The following is an 18641-nucleotide window of genomic DNA, read 5'->3' on the forward strand; positions in this document are numbered from 1 at the left end:
AAAGAGAAGGAAACTGGTAGTCAAAACGGCGTCGTTAACCCAACAACTGCTACCCGTTTTTTTTGTTTTTGTATATATGGAGGGAAAAAAGCCCAAAATCAAAAATTACTTCGGTCTTCAAGGTGCACAAACATTTTGAGCTCGAGGGAGATATTCAAAGGATACATCCCAATCCCTTTGCAACCAGCTAAGAATATTTGCCAAGGTAATACTGTCCTGTCCCTATGATCACGTTGAATACAGATAGGAAAATGAGAAGCCTCCAATCCAATTACGAAGATCATCTCTAAAAATACCACCACTTGCTGCTCGACGTAAAGAACGCATGGCATGGACGCTTCATCAAAATCTTTTGGGAGCTTGCCAAATATAAGATTTAATTACAGTTGTTAGTAAAAAAGACAGAACTCCTAGGAGGTTTTCGTGTGGCAAGAATATCAGCAGCAATATAATCAGAGCTTGTCCTTTTTAACCCCTCGTCTTCTTCTTAAACCTCTTTTTTCTCACACAATCAAACCCTACCCAAAACTAACACCAACACCGACACCAACACCTTCACTGGATCTTTGTCCGATCCTTGGATCGTATTGTACAGGTGAGGTTTTCTTTTTTCTTTTTTCTCTGTCGGCGAAGCTTCGTTTCTCGTTTTTTCAACGTGTTAATCGTTTTACAGATTCTTTTGGTTCTGATTGGTTCATATGTATTATATAGTTGTTGGATTTCACAGAACTGGTCTTGTTTCTCAGTACTAGTATTTTTGCTCATGCTTTGTCTCATAATTTGTACAGTTCTTAAAGTATTGCCCGAACCTAAAAGGGATTATATGGAATTACTCTGCGACTGTCTTTGGAAATTTTGATTTTGTAATTGATACATTTAATTTTTGGTTTTCGGGAGACAGTTTTTGTTGTCTGATTGCGACTGTCTTTTTTGGAATGGGGTCTGAATGTTCAACGTGATTTGTGAAATCGTATTTGATGAAGTTGCCATTTCAGGGACTTCTTAGCTTCTTATGATAAATAGAAACAAGTTTTATTTTGAAATCTTGATTACTGAGTTTTTTTCTCCCTTTGTACAATCTTCATTGAGGGTGTCAGATTGGTATAACTGTGTTTTACTGAATTCTAGTTTTGACTTTCACTTTCAGCGGGTATGGGTACAGGGGGTACTTTAAGTATTTTAGGAGGCCATCGTTTTTATTTTGATCATTGGCACATTTGTTGCAACAACCGTTTCACTGTTCATCTCAGTTACTTGAAACCTGACAATATGATCCGACCAATTTGTTTGATTTTCAATTTAGTCACTAAACCACATAAAAATAAAAATAAAAAATATTTTTTTGATTACCAATATGATATTTAAGTAAAGTTGATTACGGTAGCTTTTATGTAGCTTGAGTTTAGTCACTAAACATTTTATGGACGATGATATTGTAGAGATGGATAAAATGTCTGCTCCTCCAACACAGGAGCGTGCGCGTGCACAACATGAGAAGGTACTCCTCCTTTTTCTTTTTCTTTTCCTTAAAAAAAATAGATAGGGTACTTCTCTTTCTCTCTCTTGGTCATTTACTGATCAGGCAACCTCTCAAATGTAATCACCAGACAACCCGTCTGTCTAAATCTCTCATAATATTCCAAATATAAAGGAATATGGTTCTATTATTTAACTTGATTGTGCTCCTATTTTATGTTAAGTCTTTGGTAGTTGGAAGACCAATTTTGCGAGCACCGGAAGCTATTGATGGAGGTCCATCTTTTCTTGAAAAATTCCTTCGGTTTCTAGAGAAGTATGGTAAGTTATGATATTCAATTACATATGTAATGCGTCTGCATTTCATTTCATTTTTTATTGTACCATGTTTCAAATTTTAGGAGTTACTTGTTAAATTTTACTTCCTCAGTAAGCAGTTAACTTAAAACTAATTGGCTAGTGGGCCTATCTGGATAAGTAAACCCCGTGCCAATTTTTTTTCCAATCTCTTTTTCAGCTAGAGAGCATGTTGCATTATTATTATTACTCTTTTTTATTGCTTTGGTTAGGTTAAAATGCAAATTACCTCTTCAACTTAAGCCCTTTGGGAAGTATCGTGCGATTTCAAGTTTGGCCATTAAAATGCTTAAATTAATAACAAAATTGGCATTCAATTGTTGATGCTCATTGGGCGCTTAATGCTTGTCTATCAAAGAAGAAGAAAATTACTTGGTTCAATAATTTGAGTACCTTTCATATCTTGTTACTAAGGCATGTTGGGAATGCATTTGACTGTATAATGGTAAAGAAAAAAGAGTGAGGATATTCTAACTACCTAAAACTCTTACTACTAACTTACTACTTATCACATCACCATTGGATCAAAGAGAGAGAATGTTAAAAAGTTTTTGAAGAGAGAAAAAATGTTAATCTAATGGTGATTAGATATGTAGTAAGTTGGTAGTAAAAAATTTTGGTAATTAGAATATCCCTTCTCAAGAAAAAAAATATTAAGAGCATGAAACATGCTCTACCCTTTCTTCAGTAAGGCTTTTGGTTGAGGAAATTTTTTTGGAATAGTAGGAAAATGTAATAGATAGAGAAATGATTGGAAAGATAGATAAAGTGAGATAGGTAGAAAAATGTAAAAAAAAGTTGTTTGGTGGGGAAAAACTTTACTAGGAAAATTAGGTAACTTTATGAAATCAACAGTGCATTAAAAGCCAGATAACCGGTTTTCCGAAAAATCCCACCTTCAAATCGGGTTTCTAAACAGTGCGGATATCTATGTTTCTCGTAAATCCATACAAATTGGATAGATGGGTTTTTAGTGAAAATACGTTGAAACAAACATGGTGTTTCTAAAAGTCATACTTGAGAAACATAGATATCCGCTGAAAAGCTCCCAACCAAACACCACCTAAAGGTTTCTCCTGATTTTACTATATTTCATTTCCAGGCACTAAAGTTGAAGGAATATTTCGGCAATCTGCAGATGTTGAGGAAGTAGATCGGAGAGTTCAAGAATATGAGCAAGGTACCGACAATTAGCTTAAATATATTGTGCTTTTTGAGCTTTTTTTATGTTAAATCATTAACATTTTATCTGTTTATTTGTACCGATATTTTGTGTCCTAATTTCAAATTTTTTGATTAGAAAAATAAATTTCTTCTTCTTTTTCATTATATTCTGTATTGTGCTTCCAGGGAGGGACAAGCGTCCAGTTAAGTCTTTGGTTGTTGGAAGACCAATTTTGCTAGCACTGGAAGATATTGATGGAGGTCCATCTTTCCTTGAAAAAGCCCTTCGGTTTCTAGAGAAATATGGTAAGTTATGATATTCAATTACATATGTAATGCATCTGTATTTCATTTCACTTTTTATTGTACTGTTTTTCAAATTTTAGGAGTTACTTGTTAAATTTTACTTCCTCAGTAAGCAGTTAATTCAAAACTAATTGGCTAGTAGGCCTATCTTGATAAGTAAACCCCATGCCTAATTTTTTTCCAATCGCTTTTTCAGCTAGAGAGCATGTTGCATTATTATTATTACTTTTTTTATTGCTTTGGTGAGGTTAAAATGGAAATTACCTCTTCAACTTTGGCCCTTTGGGAAGTATCCTGTGTTTTCAAGTTTGGCCATTAAACTGCTTAAATTAATAACAAAATTGGTGTTCAATTGTTGATGCTCATTGGGCGCTTAATGCTAGAAGAAGAAAAGTACTTGGTTTAATAATTTGAGTACCTTTCATATCTTGTTACTAAGGCATGTTGGGAATGCATTTGACTGTACAATGGTAAAGAAAAAAAATATTAAGAGCATGAAACATGCTCTACCATTTCTTCAGTAAAGGGTTTCTGCTGATTTTACTATATTTCATTTCCAGGGACTAAAGTTGAAGGAATACTTCGACAATCTGCAGATGTTGAGGAAGTAGGTCGGAGAGTTCAAGAATATGAGCAAGGTACTGACAATTAGCTTAAATATATTAGCACTGTAAGTACATTTGAAGAGAGTAAGTTATAGGTACAAATAACATCAATAAATTTAATTGGGCTTCAAAGCATTAGCAAGCAATGAACAATAAATCCAGATTATCCAAAATGACAAAGATGCGTTCAAAGGGGTAAAAGATATTTCTAACCAAGCATAATTTGAATTTTTTTTAAGGATTTTACATTTTTTTTTTTTGGAGTTACCCAACCCTAATTACTTCTTTGAGGCGAGTTGGCTCCCTCCGGCATCCCCACGAGCTTCGACTCTTTGAGCCGGCTATGGGACTAATCCGGAGTGCGGGGGATGGCTAAAGGTTCAGCCCTCTCCCCAAGAATGCATTCAGCAGGAATCGAACACATGTCCAACCCCACTAACTCAGCGCCAAGTTACCAACTGAGCTGCACCCATTGGGTTTTAAGGATTTTACATTGTTCTGAAGTAGTTATTCTTTCTTGCCTTCCAATTTCCACATTATATAGCATGGAGCCACTTTTTGAATCAGTCAGCCTCTATATATAACCAATAATATGATGGTCTTCATAGTTCAACTCTTCTATTGATGAAAGCCATTAAAGATAATATCCAGGCTTAAACACTCCGTTTAATTTATGTGTGCGTGTGTATATATATTTGTGCATGAAACTTATGAATGCTTTATTCTTAACTGATATTTCCAGGCAAGACTGAATTTGGTCCTGAGGAGGATGCCCATGTTGTTGGTGACTGTGTCAAGGTATTTATACTAGTTTTGATAATTGATGATTTAATGAATATGAATATATGAAAAATGAAACAAAGTATATGGTTAACATACTATATCATGGAGAGGTAATCCTCAATCTAATATTTGACATGCCTAGAAACTCTAGGAAAGGTGATGGTATATTATCTACGCATCATTCAACTGTGTAAAGCAGAAAATTATTGATCTCAGTTGTGTCTAGGTAATTTTAAGATTTCGGTAAAAAAATTTCCCTGTTAATTTTACCAGACAGAAAGAATGATTAATAAGAAATAGGATATCCTCTTTGAGCATCGTATAATAGCACAGAACAAAAACCATAAAAACAAAAATATGACAATGGCATTAGTAGTACAGAAGAGCGAGCTCAATCTCTGCATGTCTACCGAGTATAAACTCTGTAATAAACCGTGGGCTGAACAAGAGAGAAGGCATTAAATGAGTTTAATTTTGATAAGGTTTCTAGTATCCAACCATCATACTCTTGTGACTGTCTTTGATACCACCAACTCTACTTGCACTGTAGATAGGACAAAAATTGTGGGAGAACCCAGGACAGTCCTGGTCTTTCCACCGTACAAGCCATTCCCGAACCGTATTAAAGCTCCCTTCTTCGAAGTATTAGTTACTATTAACTACAAGTTTACAAGCCTATAGAGTCTAAACTAAAATCTGGTTTAGTTTATAAAATTTATTAATATAAGTAAGCGCTAGCTTTGTCTATAATTTTTCGGTGTTTACAATTAAGAACTCAAGACCGTATCATCATGCACCCTTTCATCAATTTTAAGGGTTAATCAATTCTGATGTGGAAGCAGCTATCATTTTGGTATAACTAATATAACATGGATCTTGTATTTTTGAAAATGTTCTGTTGGATTATGCATTTTTTTAACGGTAATCCACTGGGTATATTTACAGCTTGTTCTAAGGAATCTTCCCTCATCTCTAGTTCCAGCTTCATGCTGTACTGCTCTGTTGGAGGCGTATAGTAATTTAGCTCTATGCTTATTTACTTTATAACCATATATTTCTATGAATAAAGAGATATGTTATTCTACTTACTTTTTTTCTGACTATTTTTGCCTATCACTCTCCAACACTGTTGAATCAGAATCTTAAGTAACATTTATTTTTCTCACTCCTCTTTAGATTCTGATCTAATAATGTTGGAGAGTAGTAGGCAAAGGTAGACAGAAAAAAATGTAGGTAGAATAACCTATCCATGAATAAATGTTATATGTTTTTTATCCTCGTGAAATGCTGCTGATTGCTGTGTTTGTTTTTGCTCTTTTTGTTATTTTTTTATTTTCTATGATTATGCTGTCGTTGAGCGAAGAAACTTATCTTGAGACAATCTAGTCTTGGTTATAGAATGGAAATTATGGAGTGAAAGTAGAAATATTTTCAATGTTTATTAAGGATGAATAACTCATATTAAGAACTATGCTGGTTAGTACTAGCCTACTAGGAATATTTTTTTTTTTTTTTTTTGGTAAAGACTAGGAATATTTTTAATTTCATTTATAGGTGAATAATCTTACATTTTGAAAATATGAATTTGATGTCATCTGGTGCGATTTTTTTTCAGTATGGAATGTGTTTGAACTTCTAAATATTATAATTAAACTGTTCATTATTTTAAGTAGAAAAAATTCTGTTAATGTTGAAGCTGTTTTTGAAAAAATTTGTTGATTCATACATGTGACCTTTTTACTTTGGAGCTGTTTTTGACAGTTTGCTATGAAGTTTTTGGTAAAACCTCAAAGGCCTTGGTCTATCAGTTATTCTCCGTGACTGTTCTGTTCATTTGTCAAGTTTTGTTGCACCGTTCCAGTTCTTTGAATGTGAAACTATGCTTCAAAAGTTCATTTTACTGTTACTGTTTTTGTTTTAGAGGAAATTGATCGCAAGGAAGCTATAATTAATGCAATGCGCTGTGCTACATTAGAGACCTTTCCAGAGCCGAATCGACGTTTGTTACAGAGGTCCTCTCTCTCTTCTCTCTGCCACCTCCTCTGGTTGATGATATATATCTCTACTCTTTTCTGCATTTGCATAATGCGTTATATGTATTTGTTTTCTTCCCCACTTTTTAAGGCAATGGTAAAATAATAAAAAACCTGGACTTGAAGAGAATGAATATAGTGATTTTTCTGTAAATTTGGGTATGGTTTTTAAGGGTTAAGAATCTAGATGTTTTGGGAGTTTCAATATTTTGTAGAGGTTTATGTGGCCTTAAATAAAAGTTTCAATATTTTGGTTGGAAGCTTTTTAGAGGATATCTATCTTTATCAAGTATGGCTTTTAGAAATACCATGTTTGTTTCAACGTTTTTCACCAAAAATCCATCTATCCAATTTGTCTGGATTTATGAGAAAGATAGATATCCGCACTGTTTAGAAACCCAATTTGAAGGTGGGATTTTTCGGAAAACCGGTTATCTGGCTTTTAATGCACTGTTGATTTCATAAAGTTACCTAATTTTCCCAGTAAAGTTCTTCCCCACCAAACAATTTTTTTTTACATTTTTCTATCTATCTCACTTTATCTATCTTTCCAATCATTTCTCTATCTATTTCATTTCCCTACTATTCCAAAAAAAATTCCTGAACCAAACGTCCCCTAAAAGATACTTCAAAAAGAAGCTTTTAGAATATTTCGACCACTAATATGTTTACTCTAGGCTGTATCTATAGCTCTCCTCGGTTTCTGTGAAATTTTACTTAACTACCCGTGATGATAATATTTAAAATGGGTGATTAGGAATGGCTTGCTGTTATTATTATGCTAAAATGTACTAAATAATACTTCAGGTTTTTGACCTGCTTTAACATGAAAATTTGCTTACATGTAATCTAAAATGATAAATGTATATCTCCAAAAAAAAAATAAAAAAAATGATAAATGTATAGTAATGGGACCAGCTAATAACAAAACTTTTCCCCATAATTTGATTGTTGTAATCTCTACCTCCGCAGAATTCTGAAGATGATGAACACAATTGCTTCACATTCCAGTGAGAATAGGATGACTCAATCTGCTGTTGCTGCTTGCATGGCACCCTTACTCTTAATGCCTCGGCTAGCTGGAGAATGTGAACTGGAGGGTAAATTTGATGTTAGTGGTGATAGTTCGGCTCAGCTTCTTGCTGCTGCTAATGCAGCTAAGAATGCTCAAGCAATTATTACAACTCTGTTGGAGGAGTATGAGAATATATTTGATGTAAGATACTCTCCATCAACCTGTATTCATTTGATTAATTGCTTTCTGGTTTGTGTCTGCATATAATTAGGGAACATAACTTAAAAGATTGTTGATGGATTTATGTGGCGTTTTGTCTGAGGTATCCTAATTACTCTCAGGCTCACTTTTTCTTTTTGTCCTTCTTCATGGGCTTCTTTTGCTTGTATCAAAGATGCATACTTATCATAAAGTTTTGTCGTGGGACTGGTTTATTAAGTAAACTGTTGCTAAAAAATTCAGGTGTATGGTATACTGAGATAAAAAGGTTTGACCTCTTGCACTGTATGTTGTTCCTGTGCAACTAGAATTAATTTTGTGTTGCTTATGATTTAGCCATGGTCAGTTGGCAGAGTGTTTGCTAAACTTCAGCTCTTGTATATCAGTGTTAATTATATCACAGCATTAGTTAGCTATATTTTCTGTTATTTAACAGTTATGTAAAGTTAGTTAGTTCAGTTATTTCTGTTCTTTGAGTAGTTAGTTGATGACTCTCTTGTATAAGCTGATCATATATATCAGCTCCTTCGTACTTCTTTGATTCAGATAATCAATAATATTTTTCTTCATTTCATAATATGGTATCAGAGCTCAACATTTGAGCTCTGGTATTCGTCTGGCAATTTCTTTCGTATTCTTTCAATTTCTTTTTCTCCTCTCTTCCTTCTCCGATGGCAAATATTCTTCCTGATTACTTGACCAATCCAGCAAATCCATACTTTCTTCATGCTGGAGAAAATCCTTCAACCGTTCTTGTTTCTTCCTTGCTGAATGGGAAGAATTTTCATTCTTGGTCGAGGGCAATGAAAATGTCCATTCGATCGAAGAATAAACTCTGTTTTGTAGATGGCACCATGGCCATTCTTGATCAAGATAATCCAATGTATGATGCATGGCAAAGATGCAATACAATGATACTTTCATGGATTCATCGCTCAGTGAGTGAATCAATTGTTCAATCGATCATGTGGATTGAAAATGCAGTAGATGCTTGGAGAGATCTTCAACAAAGATTTGCTCAAGCTGACATTTTTCGTATAACAGATCTTCAAGAAGAGATCTATCGCATCCAACAAGGAGAAAGGTCAGTTTCTGATTTCTTTACTCAATTAAAGGAACTATGGGATGAACTTGAGACTTTGCAGCCTCTCCCTAGATGTCTTTGTGCTATTCCATGTAATTGTGGACTGTCCAATCGTATACGAGATGGAAAGGAAAGAGACTGTGCCATAAGGTTTCTTAGAGGATTGAATGAACAATTCTCGAATGTTAGGTCACAGATCATGCTAATGCGACCCCTTCCAACAGTGAATGAGATCTTTTCCTTAGTTACTCAACAGGAAAGACAGATTAAAGTTGATTCACATGTCACTAATTTTCCTGAAGATCCAAAGTTGCTACTCAATGTTTCCACACAGAGATACTCCAATCTTGGTGGAGATAATAACGTTCCCACACAAAGATACTCCAATCGTGGTGGAGATAATAACAGTAATCGTGGCAGAGGTCGAAATGGCTATGCCAGAGGGCGAGGAACTAAACTCTGCACTCACTGTGGAAGAACCAATCATACCGTGGAAACCTGTTTTGAGAAACATGGTTATCCACCTGGGTTTAAGCAAAGAAGCACCATCACATCAAGAAATGTAAATCTTGTTACACAAGATGATATCCAGCATTCTGAAGAAAGTGTAAAAGAAGCTGATGTCTTTTCTGATACTCAGTATCAAAGAATCCTCGAGCTAATTCAATCAAAGATGGGAGATACAAACATTGGAACGCATGCTTCCAATCATATACAAACATCAACATCCATTAACAATGCCTTTACTGCTCCAACAGGCAACATCCGATGGGTTATTGATACTGGTGCAACATATCATATAACCTATCTATCTTCCCATTTTGATTCCTTATCCCAAATTAAACCAATTCCCATAACCCTTCCAAATGGTTCCAAGATATTTGCCACATCTTCTGGAACTATACGTTTGACAAATACACTTATATTACATGATGTGTTGTTTGTACCTGAATTCCATGTAAATTTAATATCTGTCAGTAAGCTTCTGAATACTTTATCATGTTCAATAGTTTTCCTTAACTCACATTGTCTTCTTGTCCAGATGAATACCAGGAAAATGATTGGTATAGCTAAGGAAGAGGATGGATTATACATCATTGATGTTCCCAAGCGTACTCTGAAAGCTTCATACAATGTCTGCACATCTGATAACTCTGCCATATGGCACCTACGTCTAGGACACTTGTCTAAGTCCACTCAAAACAATATGTCAAATAGTTTCCCTTTCATTCCTAAAAATCATGTAACTGCTTGTGATATTTGTCACTATGCAAAACAAAAGAAACTTCCTTTTGCTTCCAATATTACTCAATCTAAACATGCCTTTGAATTGATACATGTAGATATATGGGGACCATATGCAGTTCCTAGCATTCATGGTTTCTCTTATTTTTTAACAATAGTGGATGATTTTTCTCGATTCACTTGGACAATATTCATGCGAGGGAAAAATGAAACCAGCGGACATTTACAACAGTTCATTACAATGATAGAAACTCAATTCCATATCAGAATAAAAACTGTTCGCAGTGATAATGGAAAAGAATTTGCAATGTCTTCATATTATCAAATCAAAGGCATCAATCATCAAACATCTTGTGTAGAAACTCCTGAACAAAATGCAATCGTTGAACGTAAGCACCAACATATTTTAAATGTTGCTAGAGCTCTCCTTTTTCAAGCCAGCTTACCAATTCAATTTTGGTAATATAGTATATCACATGCCATTCATCTCATAAACCGCATATCAACTCCCATTTTAAACAACCGTACTCCATATGAAGTTCTATATGAAACACCACCAATCCTAACTGATTTAAAAGTGTTTGGATGCTTATGTTTTTCCAGCACCTTAATCAGTCACAGATCCAAATTTTCTCCTCGTGCTTCAAAGTGTGTATTCCTAGGATATAAGGAAGGCACAAAAGGGTATGTCACTCTCGAACTTACCTCACACAAAATCTCTGTTTCACGAAATGTTGTTTTTCATGAACTTCTATTTCCCTTTTCTAATCCCAATGATAATTCTGTTGATACAATTGTATATCCTGTACATACTAACAATGATCCTTTCAATCTGTCATCACATCATACTAATTTGATATTGTCCATGAGTCATCCTAACACATCTGAATCATCTATTCCCATTTTGAATGATGATATCAATCCTCCTAACCAAAATGCCACAAGAGGCTCACGTGCACGATGCCCTTCTTCTTACCTTCGGGACTATTACTGCAATCTATCCTCATCCAAGGCTTTGACAACATCTTTCTCAGGTATTTCTTCTAAACACACAACTCCTTACCCCATCTCTTCCTTTATGTCTTTTACCCGTTGCTCACCTACATATGCAACTTATTGCCTCAATATTAGTACCATGGTTGAACCCAAAACATATACAGAAGCAGTTAAGCATGATTGTTGGCGTCAGGCTATGGATGCAGAAATTTCAGCCTTAGAGATGAACAAAACATGGTTTCTAACTGACCTCCCTCATGGCAAACAACCCATTGGCTGTAAATGGGTTTACAAAATTAAACATAAAGCAGATGGTAGTATAGAACGGTATAAGGCGAGGCTTGTAGCGAAAGGTTATACACAACTTGAAGGTGTTGACTTTTTCGATACATACTCCCCTGTTGCTAAACTAACCACTGTTCGAATTTTACTCACCCTTGTTGTAGCTCAAAATTGGCACTTAGAACAATTGGACGTGAACAATGCTTTTCTCCATGGAGAATTACATGAAGAAGTATACATAATCCTTCCTCCTGGCATTTCTAGTTCCCAACCGAATCAAGTATGCAAATTGACAAAGTCCCTCTACGGCTTAAAACAAGCAAGTCGCCAGTGGTTTTCCAAATTGTCTTCTGCTCTTACTGATCTTGGGTATCATTCTTCAAGTGCTGATCATTCCTTATTCATCAAGAAGTCTGGATCTTCGTTCACTGCCCTCCTTGTCTATGTAGATGACATAGTCCTTGCTGGAAATGACTTGTCAGAGATTTCCAATGTCAAACAACAATTGGATAATCGTTTCCGTATTAAAGACCTTGGTTGTCTTCGTTTTTTTCTTGGCCTTGAAGTTTCTCGATCATCCAAAGGTTTAGTGATGAATCAGAGAAAATATGCTATGGAGCTCTTAGCTGATAGTGTTCTCCTTGGTTGCAAACCTTGTACCACTCCCATGGATCCTTCCAAAAAGATTAAACGCATCCAAGGTTCCCCTTACTTTGATCCCTCTGCTTACCGTCGACTTGTTGGGAGACTTCTCTATCTCACAACAACACGACCAGATCTTTCTTTTGTAGTCCAGCAACTCAGCCAATATGTCTCCAATCCCATGGAAGCACACATGCAGGCTGCTATGAGAGTTCTACGTTACATTAAGAATTCTCCTGGGAAAGGTCTATTCTTCCCGTCTCAAAATGATCTCCTGTTATCTGGATTCGATGATGCTGACTGGGGTTGTTGCTTGGATACTCGCAGATCTGTTTCTGGCATCTGTGTTTTTCTGGGTCAAGCACTTGTTTTATGGAAATCTAAGAAACAAACAACAGTTTCTAGATCTTCCACAGAAGCTGAGTACCGTGCGTTGGCCAACATCTCTTGTGAAATTCAATGGATCAAATATTTACTCCATGATCTTGGTATTGCTTTCTCTAAGCCACATCTGTCTACTGTGACAGCCAATCCGCCATATACCTCACACATAATCCAAGTTTTCATGAAAGGAGTAAACACATTGAGTTGGATTGTCATGTTATTCGAGAAAAAGTTAACATTGGTGTAACACCCCGTTCTAGAACCGGATTGTTATCATTGCTTACGGCATTAAGCGCAGTTACAATCACATGGTTCAATTAAATTCCGGATAAATTTCTCCTTTTAAAACGTGCTGAATTTAATATAACCAAGTGTGTGATCATAACCATATTTTCTTGGCGGAATAACGGGACTAAACTTAATATTATATTCCTCGTATATTTGACAATACGTCGTTGAATGTCTTCATCTCTTTAATTATCAAATTAATTATACACTCCTTTTATGATTCCCATCTTCTACTATGTTATAGGATATTTCATTAGCTACGCGTAGTTTCAAACCGCGCTCAAATCGGAGCACCGTAGCCAAAGTTATGCACTTTCTAAGAAAAGGGGTGCAAAATCTCCAAGACTCCGCGCCCGTAGTGTGGGATCCACGCCCAGAGCGTGGGAAAACAGAAAGTTGGCGCCCCCAGCGTGGGAGTGGCGCCCTAAGCATGGATGCTACTGTCTGGTTCTGTAATTTGGCACCCCAAGCGTGAATCTGGCGCCCCAGGCGCCATCCACAGGGCTGGGTGACCCAAAACAAGGTCATTTAACCTACCTATGGTTTTCCACTCATAACTTGAGCTATACTCACTCAAATTACACCATTTTGGTCTCTATGGAAAGCTAAGAGAAATGTCTACAACTTCCATAGAGACACAAGGGTCCAAATCTATCACATAAGATACGAAAAATGGACCACAAGACAGGATGTCTATATTTCTACATGGATTTTCAAACCCATGGTCCTCTTTTACCTAATTGACATCATATAATCCTTTCACTACATGAATTCTAAGCTTTCAAGGTACTCATACACTAAGAGAAGCATGCATATCATTTCATCATACATACATCTCCATTAATTACAATATTACATCATGTCTTAATTACAAATCTCATATACATGCCAAAGGACTTAGCTACAAAAGGAACATGATCAAAGCTATAAGCCATTTACAACAAGGCATTCATCACTACAATGATCATGCACTAAGTCCCTCAAAATACATCATGTGGCATCAAAATATACATATAGCAATGCTAAATGGCATGCAACTCAAAATGTCCAGCTATCAGGTACAGTCTACTCATGCTTCTTGCCTCGATCAACCTCACCTCTATCAGTACCTGAAATGGTGCCCCACAACACGGGGTGAGATATACGAATATATCACAGTAAACCAGAGGTCCTTGGAGATCACTCCACCCTAAGGTTCACTTCGATGTACACATAATCATAATAGCTTAACACATTCTTATCCACAAGCATCACATGGACTTCCAAGAGAGATCCACTAAGGGCTGTTTCTCTTAGGCTCTTACCACATGGAGATCCACATAGGGCTGTTTCCAAGGGAAGTCCTTTCCTCAATCTATTCCAAGAGAGATCCTCAAAGGGCTATTTCTCTTAGGCTCTTACCACATGGAGATCCACCTAGGGCTGTTTCCAAGGGAAGTCCTTTCCTCAATCTAGGAATCTCCAAGAGGGATCCACATAGGGTTGTTCCTCTTAGGCTCTAACCACATGGAGATCCATATAGGGCTGTTTCCAAGGGAAGTTCCTACCAATCATCCTCATCATAATACTATCACTCATAACCTCAATCACAATCCTCAACCACTACCTCATTCATTATTGCTACTTCTATAACCATTCCTCAATTACTCTTAAACAATCAAACATCAACCAATAATCATCAATCAATCATAACATGTATCAATGCATGAATCAATGCATGAGCATACCACTACTATCATAATTACATATCACATCTCATAAACCATTTCTCCTCAACGGAGTATGGTGGAACACTCAATGGGATCAACCCCAAGGTCCAAAGGTTTACCTTGCTCTTGAGTTTTCCTCAATTGCACACAACCCCAAGGGTTGGTCACTCCACTTGGTCCTCTTGCCTCAATCCTATCAACACAAGGAATACAATCAAACAATGCTAACAATGCAAGGAAATCCATAGTTCCAAGCCTAGATTTCTCCAAACATCAAAGCATACTAAAATAACACTATAAACTCATTTCTACCGTTAAATGACATTCCTAGCATTTTTTACAACATACTCTAAGCTTCATTCTTCCTTGAACATAGTCAATCTACTCACATTTCATAAAAACCCTAAAACACTATTCATTAAACCCTAACCATGAAATTTTCCAAGAAAACAAGGTTCAAGGGTTAGAATCTTACCACCAATGGTCACACAACCAAGGATTGATGGCTCCTCAAGCTCCAATGGAGGTTGAAGCTCCCAAAACCCCAAACTCTCACAAAGGGGCGGAACTTTGAGAGGAAAAATCTCACAACACAACACTCCCCACTAAGAACTAAGCTTGGATTTAGGATGTGGGCGAGATTCTAAGTGATTTAGGCTTTTGAATCTTCAAATTTGGTTGAGAATAGCTCCCTCCTCTCTCTCTTCTTCTCCCTCCCTTTCTTCTTCTTCTTCTTCTTCTTTCTTCTCCTTTCTGTTGCTCGACGGGTTGGGTGGGAAAGGTGGGCATGTACATCCCAAGAGCTGGCAAGGGCAGGGAGTGATCGCCGGTGCGAAAGGGCACGGACAATGAGCGGCTCATGCCAAATCTTGCAGCTTAGAGGTTCATGAATGAATCGAATCAACACCCGAAAGAGAGGGATTCCAGAGACTGTGCTGGTATGGGACGGTACAGTTAGGAATGACTTATAAGAATTAATGGGTACTACCTATACTAACAAGTTGCATCTACTTTTCGGTAGCCCGGATCGGAAGAACTCCACAGTTAAGCGTGCTAAACTTGGAGCAATTCTGGGATGGGTGACCTCCTGGGAAGTTTTCCCGGGAAGTGTGCGAGTGAGGACAAAGCACACTGAAAAGTCTCGTGTTAGTGTGTGGGGACAGTCATTAATTCTTGCAAGTTGTCAGGCGTTACAAGTGGTATCAGAGCAGGGCCTCTCTTCCAGTACGGTGTGGTTCGAGGACGAACCAGGCGGAAGCTGGTGGGCATGTAACATCCCAAGAGCTGGCAAAGGCAGGGAGTAATCGCCGGTGCGAAAGGGCACGGACAATGAGCGGCTCATGCCAAATCTTGCAGCTTGGGGGTTCATGAATGAATCGAATCAACACCCGAAAGAGAGGGATTCCAGAGACTGTGCTGGTATGGGACGGTACAGTTAGGAATGACTTATAAGAATTAATTGCTACTACCTATACTAACAAGATGCATCTACTTTTCGGTAGCCCGGATCAGAAGAACTCCACAGTGACTTGGAGCAATTCTGGGATGGGTGACCTCCTGGGAAGTTTTCCCGGGAAGTGTGCGAGTGAGGACAAAACACACTGAAAAGTCTCGTGTTAGTGTGTGGGGACAGTCATTAATTCTTGCAACTGGCCGGGCGTTACAATTGGCTTAATCCATTTGCTGCCTATTTCTACCAAGGCACTGCTTGCTGACATTCTCACAAAACCATTACTTCCAGCATCGTTCCATTCCATTCTGTCCAAGTTGGGTCTCATTGACATTCACCTTCCAACTTGAGGGGGGATATCAGTGTTAATTATATCACAGCATTAGTTAGTTATATTTTCTGTTATTTAACAGTTATGTAAAGTTAGTTAGTTCAGTTATTTCTGTTCTTTGAGTAGTTAGTTGATGACTCTCTTGTATAAGCTGATCATATAAATCAGCTCCTTCGTACTTCTTTGATTCAGATAATCAATAATATTTTTCTTCATTTCATAATATTGTAAAAACTATTTTTCATTCCTTGGTTCAGTTCAGGAGCCTGATTTCTCTATGCTATTTCAGGAAGAAAATATACAGAGATGTTCCATTTCAGCAGATTCTCAGGTTGAAAACAGCAGGACTGAGGATTCAACTAATGATGATAATACAGATGTTGGATCCGAATCTGTTGATGGGAAGGATGCTCCAAAGCCTACTCGGGGTGAGCTTTTATCTATGTACCCTGGAAAGCAAACCGGTAAAACAAGTCGCACATGTTTCACTTCACTGCTGACATTCTGGGGAGGGAGCAATGTGAGTTGTTATTTTCTGACCATCTACTGCTTAACAACTTTGTAGGAGACTTATACTCAGATTGTGAATCTAGAATGAGCTGTTACTAGATTCACGATGACAATTAACTATTACAGGAGAATGTTTTTCTACTTGAAAATTCATGGCATGTAACAATATACTCACTTACAATGAGCCAGCAATTAAAATATGCCGACTTATATGTTAGTAGTGGATTGTGTATATACTTAGCTTTCTTTACGGGATGCAAAACTGAGATTTCCTGCACAGTTTTTGTAGTTTTGTGTCGTTAAGGTCAATATTTGGCATCTAATAATTTATTCTGATTTCAGCTGCTGAGGAAGACACCATCAGTCAAATCAGTTGATTCTTCTGGAGACGATGAGTAAGACACTTAGCTTTATACTTATTTTTTTCCTTTGTAGAATGAGCTGTTGTAATGTGATTCTGGATAGAGTTTGGAGTTGTTCTTGTGTAGGTCTTTTTCATGATTTTTTGGATAGGCGCTGTAAGATTCTGGGTTGGCTTTTTTTTTTTTTCCAGCTTTAGCAACCATCTATCGGTAGCTTATTGCTTTATGTTTTCGCTTCATGTGCGTCTCCCTTTATGTCTTTCTTTGTTAACCTTCAGAATGAATAAGCTTCAAATACTTTTGAATATTGTAGGCTCCCTATTCAGAGGCTAGAAATGGCGGAAAATGATTTGCAACCAAAGATTTCAAAGGAGGTAGATTTCTTTCGCTTACTCATTTTGTATTAAATCATGTAATGAAGAAGTCTTATCTATAATAGAGTTGGTCCCGTTTTCATTTTAGGCTAGAGGCAACGAAGTTTTACGAGCAGCAAGCCCAGAGAGAAGGAAGCAAGTTTTCCATGAGAAGCACTTGTCAGTTGAACAAAATGTACTCTTCGTTATTATATCTATCCCTGCCCAATATGAATTGTGACAATTTTAATGTGATTTACTGGTTTAACCTGCCCTTTGCTGTTCGATATTATATCTCTATCTAACCGATTTTTTAATCTAAAGGTTTCAATATTGCAAGAACAGTTGCAAGCTGAGAGGGATTTAGAGCTGCTTTTGAAGTTGGCTTGAGCATGTCTTCAGGGCGTGGCATGGATTCCAAGGTTCTTTCATATTCTGGAGAAATTTGCTATTCTTTTTCCATTTTGATTTCTTTTTCGGTACTCATAATCTTATAAAATCTGCTTATTTAAGGACAAAGGCCGAGCTGGAGGAGAAGGAGATTGCACTTGAAAGATTTGCAATTTGATTTTTCATACTCATACTTTTGAATATGCTTTTTTCATTTTGATTTCTACTCACAAGGAATTTATATTAATCAAGATTCATTTCTTTAAAGTATTAGAATTAGATGTGCACCCACTCTTTTAGTTAGTGATTTTACTGAAATTTCTCTTGGTCGTTTCCCAAACAACAGGTAGGAAGTTGTTCGTTTCCTGGTAACTCAAAAAGTGCCGAAGCATCGACAAGCATGTCTGAAGATGTAGATGAGCACCGTTGACAGGTCACCATACGAGAGTATTTTCTTTGCATGGACTTACAAATGCACTTGCTAGCAGTTACATAATGTTTCCATAGATTCCCATGTTACACAGGCATCCTTTTGCCTCTATAGCGGTCCAACAACTGCAAGTGGACAGAAAATTGACAAGCTCAGTTTGAAAATTTCAGCATATCTGTGCAAATGAATGCTAAAGGCTTTATCATGTAGCAAGGTGTTGCAATACT

At 36.9% G+C, this 18641-nt stretch overlaps 1 pseudogene; it reads left to right on the plus strand.

Annotated features, from left to right (window-relative positions):
• The first annotated feature begins 1441 nt into the window (after positions 1–1441).
• Positions 1442–18414, plus strand: LOC133301653 (rho GTPase-activating protein 7-like; annotated as a pseudogene).
• The last annotated feature ends 227 nt before the right edge of the window (positions 18415–18641 follow it).

The sequence above is a fragment of the Gastrolobium bilobum genome, unplaced genomic scaffold (genome assembly GCF_033153095.1).
Source record: "Gastrolobium bilobum isolate Gb01-03AN ecotype WA unplaced genomic scaffold, APGP_CSIRO_Gbil_v1 utg35809, whole genome shotgun sequence".
Lineage (NCBI taxonomy): Eukaryota > Viridiplantae > Streptophyta > Magnoliopsida > Fabales > Fabaceae > Gastrolobium > Gastrolobium bilobum.